We start from the raw sequence: 12,990 nt of genomic DNA, 5'->3' as shown, positions 1-12,990 counted from the left end.
TCTGTAGCCAAAGAGGGCATTGTGTCAAGAAAACTACAACAATACTGTGTAACAAACCACCCCAAAGCTCAGTAGCTTAAAGCAACAATAATTGATCACAGCTCACACAGAACTGCAGATCAGCAGGGACTTGGCTAATCTAGGCTGACCTTTGTTGAGGCAGAAATGTCTTTAGCCTGTGGTATCAGGGGAGATTCTGCTTCAGATGCAGTTCAGTGGAGGCAATTCAGCTACAGGATGAGAGTCTGGCTTACTCAGATCTTTTCCCTCTGTCTTATTCCATAGCTCAAGCTAAAGGGGCAGTTGTGATTTAGGGATGTGCTTCTCTTGACAGCGTAGGAAATGGAGGAAAGCAAATGTCATGAGCCTGAAGGCCAAGGCTAAAGACCTCATTGTCACTTCCACCTGTAGGACATTGGACAAAACCAGGGCTGAGTCCCAAACCAAAGGGAGAAAAAGTGGACTATGTCCTCAGTGAGGTGACCTCAAGGCAGAGTTGCAAGAAAGGTAAAGAAATAGAGTGAGATATTCATTCTGCTCTCTAAGAGGTTGCTCTCTAAGTAAACTTTGATGTGAAAATCTGAGATGAGGTACATACTTTGACAGTGAAAATAAATTCACCTTTCTTCCTTCCATCCATCCTTCCATTTTTCCATCCTTCTGACAAATGTCAGCCTACTGGGCCAAACAGTGCTACAGGCACTGGAAATGTAAAATGAATAAAAAATGTTCTCTGTCCTTCAGATAAAACTAAACAATATCTTTGTAGCATGTGGGAACTCTCATACACTAAAGGGAGAGTAAATTGGAACAATTTTTCTGGATGATAGTTTGGAATATAAATAGGAAGTTTTGAAAAAAATAGGTCATATGATTTGACACAACCACTTTTCATCTCAACATTTCATTTAAGAAAATAACTGAAGAAGTATACCCAGGTGTACATACAAGGATATTGATCAAATATTGTTTAAAAGAGCAAATATAGGAAAACAACATAAATTCATTAGTATCCAGTGAATTTCTGGAAGGAAATACACCAAGTATCATAAGTAGCTATCTCTGGTTAGTAAGATTAGAGATGATATTTTTCTTCTTGTTTCTGTTGGTTTCTATTTTGTCTACAGTGACTAGGGGCTACTTACATAAAAATGAATTAAATTAAAAAGATGACTAATCCACTGCAACTTGATATCATAGTTTGATTATCACTAAAACAGAAAAATCAGGCTTGTCAATGGACACATTAACAAATAATTAAAATGTAAAGTGTAATTTGGATTATGATAGCTTGCTGTGTACCAAGTACAAAGAACCTAACTCGGTCCTGGGGTGGGCGAGTCCGAGGGAAACTTGACAGAGGAGATTCTATAGGATCTAAATCTGGAAGGACATGTGGGAGCTTGCCAGGGGGAGGAAGTGCAGGGAGGGTGTGTTCCCAGTGGAGGGGAATCCTTTGTAGAGGTGACAAATAGTTAAGGATGTAGAAAGGAGGACAATTCACATTTCCGTCATTATTCAAAACCTTTAGTGAGATTGAGGAACTGAGGACGACTTGAATACATTTATGAATTCTCATTGGAATGTACTTAAGTCATGACATCAGTACATTTTTTGTCATTCAGGAGGCAACACTGAAGGAAAGGAGAATGTGTTTTATTCAGAGGAAGTGAAGGATCTTAGATTATGCTATTGAGGAAATAGTTGTAAATCACGTTCACCTTCTCACAGTCCTTAATCAAAGGTTTGACTCAGCCTTAAAAAGCTGAGGTAGCGGGCTTCCCTGGTGGTGCAGTGGTTGAGAGTCCGCCTGCCGATGCAGGGGATACGGGTTCGTGTCCCGGTCTGAGAAGATCCCACATGCCGCGGAGCAGCTGGGCCCGTGAGCCATGGCCGCTGAGCCTGTTCGTCCGGAGCCTGTGGCCCGTGCACAGCAAAAATAAAAATAAAAAAAAAGCTGAGGTAGCTACTGAAAAGACTGTTGATTTGAATAATGCTTTAGATTTGAAAATGGCAGCTCTCTTATAAGCAAGACATTTCTTCTTGGGAAGGCAGGATAGAGTTTTTTAAAACCATTGGGAGGATGTGGTCCATTGACTGATTTCCATTTCTGGACTTGATTTATAACCATATGATTTCATCAGATTTGGGCTTGAGAGGAGAATTTCTGCCAGGCATATATTTTAGACAGAACCAGATTGACGGACATCATCAAATTTCAGGATTGTTACACTTTCCACCAACTATCATATTCATCCATGTTTTGCATGTGCCCACTGTTTTTTTTTTTTTTTTTTTTCTTTTCCTAGAGCTTTTGTATGGTGATTATTTTCTTCTGTTAATGTAGAAATTTGAATTTCCTAAACTTCCGGTTTTTTATAGAGTCAAGCATATTTTGCTTCCCTCCTCAATCAATAACACTAACGGAAAGAATATGAACTCAAGAACAAATATTAAATTGTGCTATAAATTTTGTTACAATTTCATTTCTATTCTAGAGGATTTATATTTGATTTCTGCCTAATTATTTCATGTGTATATCTTATCTCCTCCTTGCAAAAGGTTAATCATTTCTTTCAATGCAGAGCCGGAGCACATACATGTTTTGTCTTTTTGTCCCATTCCCTACCTCTGCTAACAGACATATATAGCACTAAGCTATGTAATTTAGTGAAGTTGGTGAATCTGGAGAAACTCATGTACACTCCAATCTCCTTGCTCTTCTAAAATGTTTATATCCATATATCTTGCATTTTCAACTTCTTAGTAAAGTTTTCAACTTAAATTTCTACAGTAAAAATCATTTGCCAGGTACATTTGAACCTAAATTCTTGACAGAAAGGTGACTTTGGGAGGAAGGATGTAAAGAGAGGCTAAAATAAAATTTTAAAATATACACACAGCATACATACAAGGAAAGTAAGTTAAAGCTCTTTGTTTAAATGGTCTTTTTTCTGGACATTACAATCATCTGAGAAGCTATTAAAATACCCATAACTCAAGTCTCACCCCAAAGCAATTAAATCTGTATCTATGGGGGTGGGATCCAGCATGAGTATTTCACACATCTCCTCAGGCTGTTGTAGGGTCAGTCATATTTATTGAATCAGACTTCTCCAAAAATAGTAAATGTTTTGATTTATTCAAAGAAACCTAATTGATAGTCAAATTAATTTTAGGCTCAATCTGATCTGAAGAATATAGTGAGAATTGCCAATTAGGCACAAGCTATGGAGAGAGCCAACAGGAATTTTAAGACCCAAGGGTCAAAAATTATTATTCCAAAGAGTTTACCACTTTGGCCATAGCAGTCCACTGTTCTTTCAACTTAAGGCCATAACACCCAGACTTATTGAGCTGCCCATGTATTTTTCTGACCCCTTTACATCTGAACAAAATGGCTAAATTCACCAGATCTTCTGTTTTCAGATTAACCAGGTGATCTGGTATTAGACTCAACCCTCCATTTCAAGATGGACACTGGAAGCCTGTCACAGCATTGCCTCAACCCAGAGCCTTTTCCCAAAGGATAACCTCACAGCAGGCCTGAAAGGGGGCTGGTAACTCTGCCAACACAGAGATAAACCCAAGAAGGAAACTGGATTCCCAACTTGAGATCTTGATCTCTGTGCCATTTTGTTTAGCATGAGCACTTACTTGTGTTTTTCCTTCTCAAATAATCCCTCTTCTGAGATGACATGCCCTCTGGCTTCAGATTACAAAAAAAAAAAAGGTTTTTTTGACCCACTGTTTTCCATAACAGTTTTATCTAGTATCTTTTGAAATATTTTAAATGCTAACTAGTAATTGTGTTTACATCATCTCTGAGAATGGCACATAGTTCAGAGAGAAACAGCCAAAACAGTTCAGTGCTTTTGGCTTATTGTTTGACTATCTGAAAACATTGCAGCTGGAAAGAATTCCATTAATTTGTGGCTAGCATCAGTACATCAGCCTCAAGAGCTTCCAAGTAAACAGAGGGAAATTGGCATGGCTATCTTGTGGCAAGAAGCAAAGAACAGAATGGTACAGAGTTTTCCAAGAAGGAAACATTAACCCAGATGTGAACAAGACAATGAATGAATTGTTCATCGGAACTTTCAACCTTTCAGCTGTGAGCGGAAATTATAATCACCAATGCATCCAAACACTCAAAGGAGACTTAAACCTGAAAATTATCCACTGTGGCCCAGGCACAATTGTATCTCATTGGTCCATGAAGTATAGACATCCCAATTTAACTCAGACACTTAACTAAATTAAACTTCTCTTTAGGGGAAACCCAGAAGATCGTGTGGTCCTTTGACACACACACATGCACACACACACACACTCTACACTAAAAAAAACAACTGGCATTTATCTTGAGTCAACTCTTCATCCTTATTACATAACACTCCCTTCAGTCCTAATCAGAAAGGTAATTTTTCTTCTAATATAGTAAACATAATTTATTTGCAAATCTACTAGAAGGGATTACAGCTGACTATTTTAGGCTTCTGACTTCACGAAGTTTTGTAGTACCATAACTTTTTTTGTCCTGCCAAAGTACAGAAGTGTTTGTATGTTCTTTGCCTAGATGCTAAAGTTCTGATGCATGTGTTTTTAAAAATTGAATTATAGTTGACTTACAACTATAATTGTAAATTATGTTGTGTTAGTTTCAGGTGTACAGCAACGTGATTCAGTTTTACACACACATATATATATTTTTTCAGATTCTTTTCCCTTATAGGTTATTACAAAATATTGAGTATAGTTCTCTGCACTGTACAATGGGTCTGTGTTGGTTATCTATTTTATATATAGTACTGTGTATATGTTAATCCCAAACTCATAATTTATCTCTCCCTCCCCCCCTTTCCCCTTTGGTAACTGTAAGTTTGTTCTCTATGTCTGTGGGTCTATTTCTGTTTTGTATATAAGTTTATTTGTATCTTTTTTTTTAAAGATTCCACATATAAGTGATATCATATGATATTTGTCTTTCTCTGTCTGGCTTACTTCACTTAGTATGATAATCTCTAGATCCACCCCCAAAAAAGCTACTGTAAGTAGCTTAAATTATTTTACACAGTGACCAGATAATCAGACAGCCTTCTCTGTTTTAGGTGTTCAATTACTCTTTGGTTCTCTTGGAATTTCTGTATCATGTAAACCCCAAATCAGATTGTTTTAATGTTCTTTTTTTTAACTGGTTGTGTTTTTGCATCACTCATAGTTCAGCCAAAGTGTCCCCTCCCATGAGCCATCAGGAAAGTTCCCTCTGGCAGCATTTAGTTTAACTGATCAATAATGATTGAAACTGTTTTAATATCACTTGTGTGTATATTCCATAAAAATTGTTCTGATGTCACCTTGCCACATATAATGCAAAAAAAGAAAGACTTGACTATATTATCTAACCTCTGGAAACTGTCCTAAAGTTATTAACTGTTAAAAAGATCAAATCTATAAAATATATCTACTAATTTTGACCAATTGAAATATATATGAATTATTTTAGGAATGATTTTAGATATGTATGAGGATATATGTAAAATACATTCATGTATATTAATATAGAATGTTCACAAAAACAAAACCAATGAGTTTTTGAGAAAAGGAAAGAAAAAGACTACTACAAATATTATAGCTTAGGGAACAGCCAATGAAGCTTAAGTTATGCTCAGGTAAGTTAGAGCATAATGACTGATTCTGATAATATCTAATACATTATTACTTTATTTTTGAAAACAACTTTTTATGCACAAGCTCCTAGTTATAAACGTAATACCTCATGGGCTCTTGGCCCATAAATATTTCTGTAAAACTGCTCTTTTAAAGTGAACAGAATGAAAATCTGAACAAATTGTATATCTTAGGACATTTTGATATAAGAATTCAAAGCTGTAGGCTTAAGTTATTCCTCTTTATTTTTATGAGAAAGAACCTCAGTATGGTAAAAGAGAATTCTCTGCCCTGTTCTCTTAAAATTTTGGCTTTTGCCAAATGTGGCAAGCCCATGTGAATCAGATGGTAAATACTCAATAAGTAAATACATACTCAATAAGTATGTTTCCAGTCCGTTTACACTCAATTAATAAAATGTTGATTTGTAGAAGAGATTTCATGCCCAAGAGGTTTTATGGGGGAAGCCTTAAATCTGACTTTCTTCTTATAAATTGGACATGACACTTTTGTCAGAAGAATGTCCAAATAATGGATGGCTATTGCAGTTCAGGAATCAAGGGCAACATTTCCAAATTTCTATTTTATACTCAAAATCTCATATTTCCAAAAACTAAACCAGGCACCCACGTGCCAGAGGAAACGTGCTAATGGTGGATTTCCTTTTATGATCCTTGTATAAATTGTGAATATTGGTTTTTGTGTAGAAATCATAACACATAATATTATGAATTTTCATCTCAAATTTTGATATAAAATATAGCCTAGGACTACTAGAAATTAAGACATTTTTCCTCTTGACATTTCACAGGGAGTGAACCTCCCTTGTGTGTTTTTCCTTAAGAGTGTATTCTAAGGTGTATTCTAAGGCAATGATTTTCAAACGTTTGACTGGTAGCCAATGCAAAAAAACAAAAACAAAACAACAAAACCCCTGCATTTTACTTTGACACTTGGTACACACATACATGTATATGTATAATTGAAACATAAGTTTAACAAAACAAAACTTCCCTTTATTACAAGTATTATATTATCTATTCCACTCCATTTATTTCTGTTCTTATTCTGTTTTATTTTTGCGTGTTGGTTATGACCCAATATATTAATTTTATGAACCATCCATGGTTCCCCATCCAGATTTGGGGAAACACTTCTCTAAGAAGAATCTTGGCCCTTCCTTCTGCTGTGTTGGAGTTGGAAAGTCCTTCTTTATACACTCATGTCCTCGTTCGGCTCTCCATTACGATTAGGACCCCCAAAGTGTAAGTACAATCCAGGCCCTTAACAGAAAATGCAGATGGAAAATCACTGTTGTTTAATGTATAAAATCTTGCCTGTGAGAAGCTGTCTTTGGGGAGATTGTCTGAAGGACTGGCAGACCATTCACAGAAATGGTTCACCTTTGACCCGTGGAGGAAGCCACACCAACAAAATTCATAAAGTGGTTTTCATCAAGGTTCCATCAGCATATGCCTCCAAAAGTTGCTGAGAGAATCAAGTCTCAGGAAGAAGCGTATCTAATTTAGGGATGTTCTGGTCCAGGGCATCTCACACTTTAAAAAATGTGATTCTGCATTTTTAACAAGCTCTGAGGTGAGGTCAGTGCTGTTGGTACAAGAAACACACTTCGGGTGACAAGCGTCTATAAGAAATGATGTTGTTCCTGAAATTGGTCATTTCAATTTTTTCGGGGGGCTCTTGAGATAATTTGTTTTGATTATGTATCAAGAATTGTTATTTTCTTGATCAATTGCTTTGCATTTGGGAAGAAGTTTTTACATTTTATTAAATTAGTGTCATTCCTGGATGTTATATACATTCCATTGATTTTCCACTGATTTCTTTTCTTTTTCTTTTTTTGCTTTCTCAGCTCTTACTAATTTACATTCTGATTCCGCTTCTCACTTGTACATATTTTTAAGAAATATTTCATATATTCGAAAAACAAAACATGGATGAGAAAACATTGTTTAAGGCCCCAGGATCTATGGGAGAGCTGAATCAGTGTCCACAGACCCACAGTCTGTGCTGCAGTGGATTTCTCAGTGGTGCATCTCATCAGCACCAAGTCCTGCTGAGCTTTTCATGGATGCCAAATGAGAATTTCCCTTTGACAGAGGCCAGCATGCCACCTGGCCTGTACCTGAATACTCGAGCCTTGAGCTTCTAGAGTGAGAGAGGGAATGTGGAAGGAAAAGTTTCACTTTGCCTTCATTTGAGGATACTGGGCACTCAATGAAACCAGCTTGAGATCCCTATTTCCCAACCACCATCATGGGAAAACACCTGTCCTTCTGTTAGATTTTAAACGGCAGCATGATTACAGCTAGGCAAAAAATTATGCATGCCTTTGCCCAGGATGTGAAAAAAAAATCAACTTATGTATTACAGTGGTAATTGCTTTGTTTATAATTCTCTGCTGTGGTTATAATATCTGCATAAAGAATTAAATTTCAGATGACTTTTAAATTGAGTATGAATTAATGGTAAGGATCAAAAGCTCATAAATTTAAATTTTAACAATAAATAAGATGTACAGTGGTGAACAGAGAAAAAATGTATTTGTAGACACAAACCTCAATGGTGTCTTAAATTCAGGAACTTATCTTTCAGTTGCAAACTAAAAGGTATTTCCATAAGTGAAACATATATCAGCCATGTTTCTGCACTTTAAAAAGAAATAGCGTATTAGAATATGCACACAGGAATCATGGAACATTCCTCTGAGTGTACTTGGTGTAAGTCAGATTCTTATTTAATTCTTGCTGATTCCCACACAGATCAATGTTAGAGAGATGCTACCAAGGATGTGACTCTAAAGAGAAAGAAAATAACATGTCCAGCTTGTCCTTTTTAGCTTGGAGAAGGGAATATTTAAAGGAAAATTAAAAGCTTTTATGACCTAAAGGGCTTTCCCCATAGTGATCAGCAAGCAGCTGATCCTATTCTCCATGGAAGAAGAAATGGGAAACAGGATTAGAAACAAAACATAATTTATCACAGTGGAAGCACGTGGCATTTGGAGCTGCTGGACTCTGGTATCTTCTGTGAATGGTCAACCTATAGGCTGGTTGCTCCTCCTTGGTAGGATGACGGGGCTATGGTACTTGTAACTAGGATACCCTTGGGAATAATTCTCCATTTCCATTTTTACCAAAGAGGTAAATTAGACTCAAGATCTAACACTTGGCATTTCTAGATAAAGTACCACCTGAAGTTCAACAAAATCCAGGCTAGGATGGATCAGCAGCTCTCAGAGGATTAGGGTTCTGTTTTTATTTGTTTTAATCAGCAGCATCTCATATTTCATATCACTCATCCACACACACACGTGCAACGTGCACCTGCACGAACACAGCCAAGATAAAACACTTTCCATGTGAACTTAAGAAAACTTTATAAATGTTCTCCATCTATTTCCTCATATGTAAAATGAGGGTGTTGGATCAGATTAGATCACCTTTACGATCTCTTCTAGCTCTAAGGATATATCAACTCAGTGCCGTCAGAACAGGAAGCGAGCATGTGGGGAAAACTGCATGTGGTTCTTTAAGACAGAACGCCACAAGCCCCAAAGAAATGTCATCATGGCCCTATTTTGACATCTCTAAGTTTCTCTCTGGCTCTTAAGCCCAGTGAATACTGCATTGTAATCCTTCATTTTGTGAAAGTTCACAAGGTCTTTTGAAGCCTAGCCTTGGAACTGGCACACCCTCACTTCCACTGCATTATTTTGTTCAAAACAAGTCACAAAGTCAATCCAGACCCAAGGGTTGGGAAAATGGACACCTCTCTTGATGTAAGGAGCTACAAATTCATGTTGTGAAATGCCTGGATGTAAGGAAGGGTGGAGAATCACGGGTATTTTTGCGATCAGTTTAACCCATGCATCATATAACCATTACCAAAAAAAAATCTGCATGCTGCCAATAAATGTCTTCATCTTCATTAATAGAGCTTCCAGCCTCATTTTTTAAGTCCATGAGGACTCACATTCCATTCCAAATACTGGGGTATGTATGGTTGTAAACTGCCCAAAGTCAAACTCATGGACTCACTTCCTTTTACTGTTCAACCTTTTTCAGCCAACCATAATGTTCTCCACCCCTGAGTGCTCTTGACTGGTGGAGATGATGGAGTAAAAGTCATCAAATCTTACTGTCCAATATGTCTCTCTGCAAACTAGGTGAAGATCTCTATACACTGACCATTTCAAGATCTCATTCTTCTATAAAATTAATGGTCAGCCACGGGATATGGGAAGGAGTGGTAAGGGAATTGTTCTAAGCTCCACTTTGATTTCTGTAAGGAGTCTTGTGCTTTCCTTAACCTCACACATTCATTGGTGTCTGTATGGTAAATCTTCCGTTTTTCTTTTCGAATTAAAAATTGGGCTTCCCTGGTGGCACAGTGGTTGAGAGTCCACCTACCGATGCAGGGGACACGGGTTTGTGCCCCGGTCCAGGAAGATCCAACATGCGGCGGAGCGGCTTGGCCCGTGAGCCATGGCTGCTGAGCCTGCACATCTGGAGCCTGTGCTCCGCAACGGGAGAGGCCACAACAGTGAGACGCCCGCATACAAAAAAAAAAAAAAAAAAAAAAAAAAAGATAATAAATAAATAAAAATAAAGTTCCCAAGGGAAACTACGCAATGGGAAATTGACACTGCAGTAAACTTGGCTCACACATTTTATTGATTATGGTAAATCTAATTATTTCAATAAAGCCTGGGCAAAAAAATATATATATATATGCTTTCATACTCCAGTGGTACATGTTTCTTTCTATTAGGGCAATACCTGCCTGATTAGAGTATACTTCCTCAAAAGTAATAAAAAAGTCAGGAAGTCATTCCAAACTGAGTTTGCCTTAAATGTCTCACAAAAATCTTGATGACTTTTTACCTATTTTTTGTGGACTGATAGACATTACGGTAACACTTTTAATACTCAAACAAGCATTCAGCTTAAAATAAAATGCATGAAAATGTTAAACTGAAAAAAATTACACTCTTGATGCTACTTAGAACTCTGGATTCTAGCCTCTTTTTTTTTCTTCTACTTTTCTTTTTTTTAATTAAAAATACTTATGTTGTGCCTGATGCAAATTTTATTTTCCTTGTGGCAACTGCCCTGTGCTCAGTGACCTGTAAAAAAGGCAGACCCTTGGATTTAGAAAGCTTCATTTCACTTCACGTCCTGGGTGTGTGATTTCTCTGCCCTCTGGCCTATCTCTCCCCCACTGCCCCCATCTTCAGCAGGTCACATCGAGAGGCCATGCCCTGAGGTTGGAAAATAAGGCTGACAAACAACGTCCACCAGAAGTGAGGAGACCTCTTTCCTTCACCAATGTTGGAGGTTTAATCTGCTCTAAGATCCAAGTTCTTATTCATCTTTGAAACACAAACCATTTCCTTTTTTCCTCTAACTTTTTTTTTTCTGGACTAAAACAAAAACATGATGGGATACAATTTTATTGCCTTTATGACAAACAAACAAAAGAAGAAAACCCTCTCAACTATTCTACTTACCTTGATGTGAATGATCAAAAGTAAGTTTTTAAATTCTGAAACCTCTTCCAAGGAAAATATCTGTATGTTACAGGTCGTTGATTCATGATTCCGTTAAGATAACTTTAACATTACTTCTTCAGTCAGTCAAATATTCTACCACAACAATGTTGTTTTTATCTATTTCTCAAAGAGGCATTTCTTAATATGGTGAATAATAAAAAATTAATGAGAGCAAGCTGACATAGAAATAAAGTATAGGGTACACTTGTATTATGTGCATGCAAAGAGGTGTGTAGGAAGTCCAAAAGCATAAATGTACTCCACTCCTTGCCATGTGTTAACTGTGAATTTTTAAAGAAGTTACTTAGTTTTTTTGAACCTCAGTTACTCTTCCATAACAAGGAAATAATAACAAACATAAGTGTAAAATAAGATAATGAGAAAAGCATTCTGCATGTTTTACACTGTGGTAAAGCAGTATAAGAATTTTATTTGCTGGAATTGGAAAGTATTGTGAGCCCAACAGCAAGGCCCTGAAAATGGAGGATAATTTTAAATGGCCCAAAAGCAACTCAGCCCCCGGAGACACACTTAACTCTGCAAAGTCAAGACAAAACAGATTCTTCTTGGGTCTATCATGAAAATACTGGATTCTGCAAGTACATTATAGAAGTCACTCAATACTCAGTTTGACCTTGGAAGCGTCACAGAGATAAAGAAGCATATCTTGGTTTATATCATTCCAGTTAAGGGAAAAATAAATGATGTAATCATATGTCCCTGTGTATTGGCAGTATAGACTACAGTTCTCAGTCGTTGCTTTTTGATTGTTTTTAATTGGCATCTATCATCTGGTATGCAAAAAGATTCTTAATAAATATTTGGGACAAATTAAAATCCAATCTTAAATATTGTTTTTTAACAGTAATTTCTATTAATTTGAGTCATCTTTTTTTCTTCTACTTTCTATCTTGACATTCTTAAGGCAGGGCCATATTTGAGACTGTCATAATTCATATAGGTTCAAAGTTTTGCCACATTTATTCCTTTTAAGGGTGCTACAAATGTAACCATAGAAAAATATTTTTTTCATAACTCAAAATTCCACAACATATACTGGATATGGTGCAGCGATAGTGAAACATCCTGCAGTTGTCAGAATTGGATGCTGGCTTTGAAGAGGAAATTGAATATCCTTTTGAAGTTTAAGGTGAGGGTGACAGTCAAAAGTCAATGTCAAATATGTTGTTTTTAATTCCTTATACTCCAATATAAATGGAAAAGAGAAGTTCTATTAATTTCCTTTGAGATTCAAATGGAAAATAAAACAAATTTGAGATGACATTTAAAATCAGGAAGAGCCTACTTGAGTTTTTGCTAGAAATAAATTATTTTCTAGAATGTGAGTTTGTCAGTGAATCAGTGAATCTTTTCCCTCCATTGCCTTGCTAACCACAGATACTGTCAATGCTCTTTGAAGTTTATTTCTCTTCTCATGAAGTCTTCTCTACCACCATGTTGGATAACTGGTCACTGCAGCAGATCTCACTGCTCCTCATTGCTTGGCAACAGAAGAAAAGAAACTAATTAGAAGATTCCTGCTTCCTCTCAGCAGGCATAACCAAAGGCTGATTCTATTACTGTGACCTGCAGTATCAGGAAGCAAATCTAAGCCTACAGCACTGGTATACCTTCCTTCCCCATCTAAGACACTGTCCCACTTCCCATAAGATGCCAACAAGACCCACCCACTCATTTATTATGAAGCATATAACCCAGACTAAAATACATGATGGCAACTTGGT

The sequence above is a fragment of the Mesoplodon bidens genome (assembly GCF_964165515.1).
Source record: "Mesoplodon bidens genome assembly, chromosome: 15".
Classification (NCBI taxonomy): domain Eukaryota; kingdom Metazoa; phylum Chordata; class Mammalia; order Artiodactyla; family Ziphiidae; genus Mesoplodon; species Mesoplodon bidens.
This window is presented reverse-complemented; position numbering follows the sequence as displayed.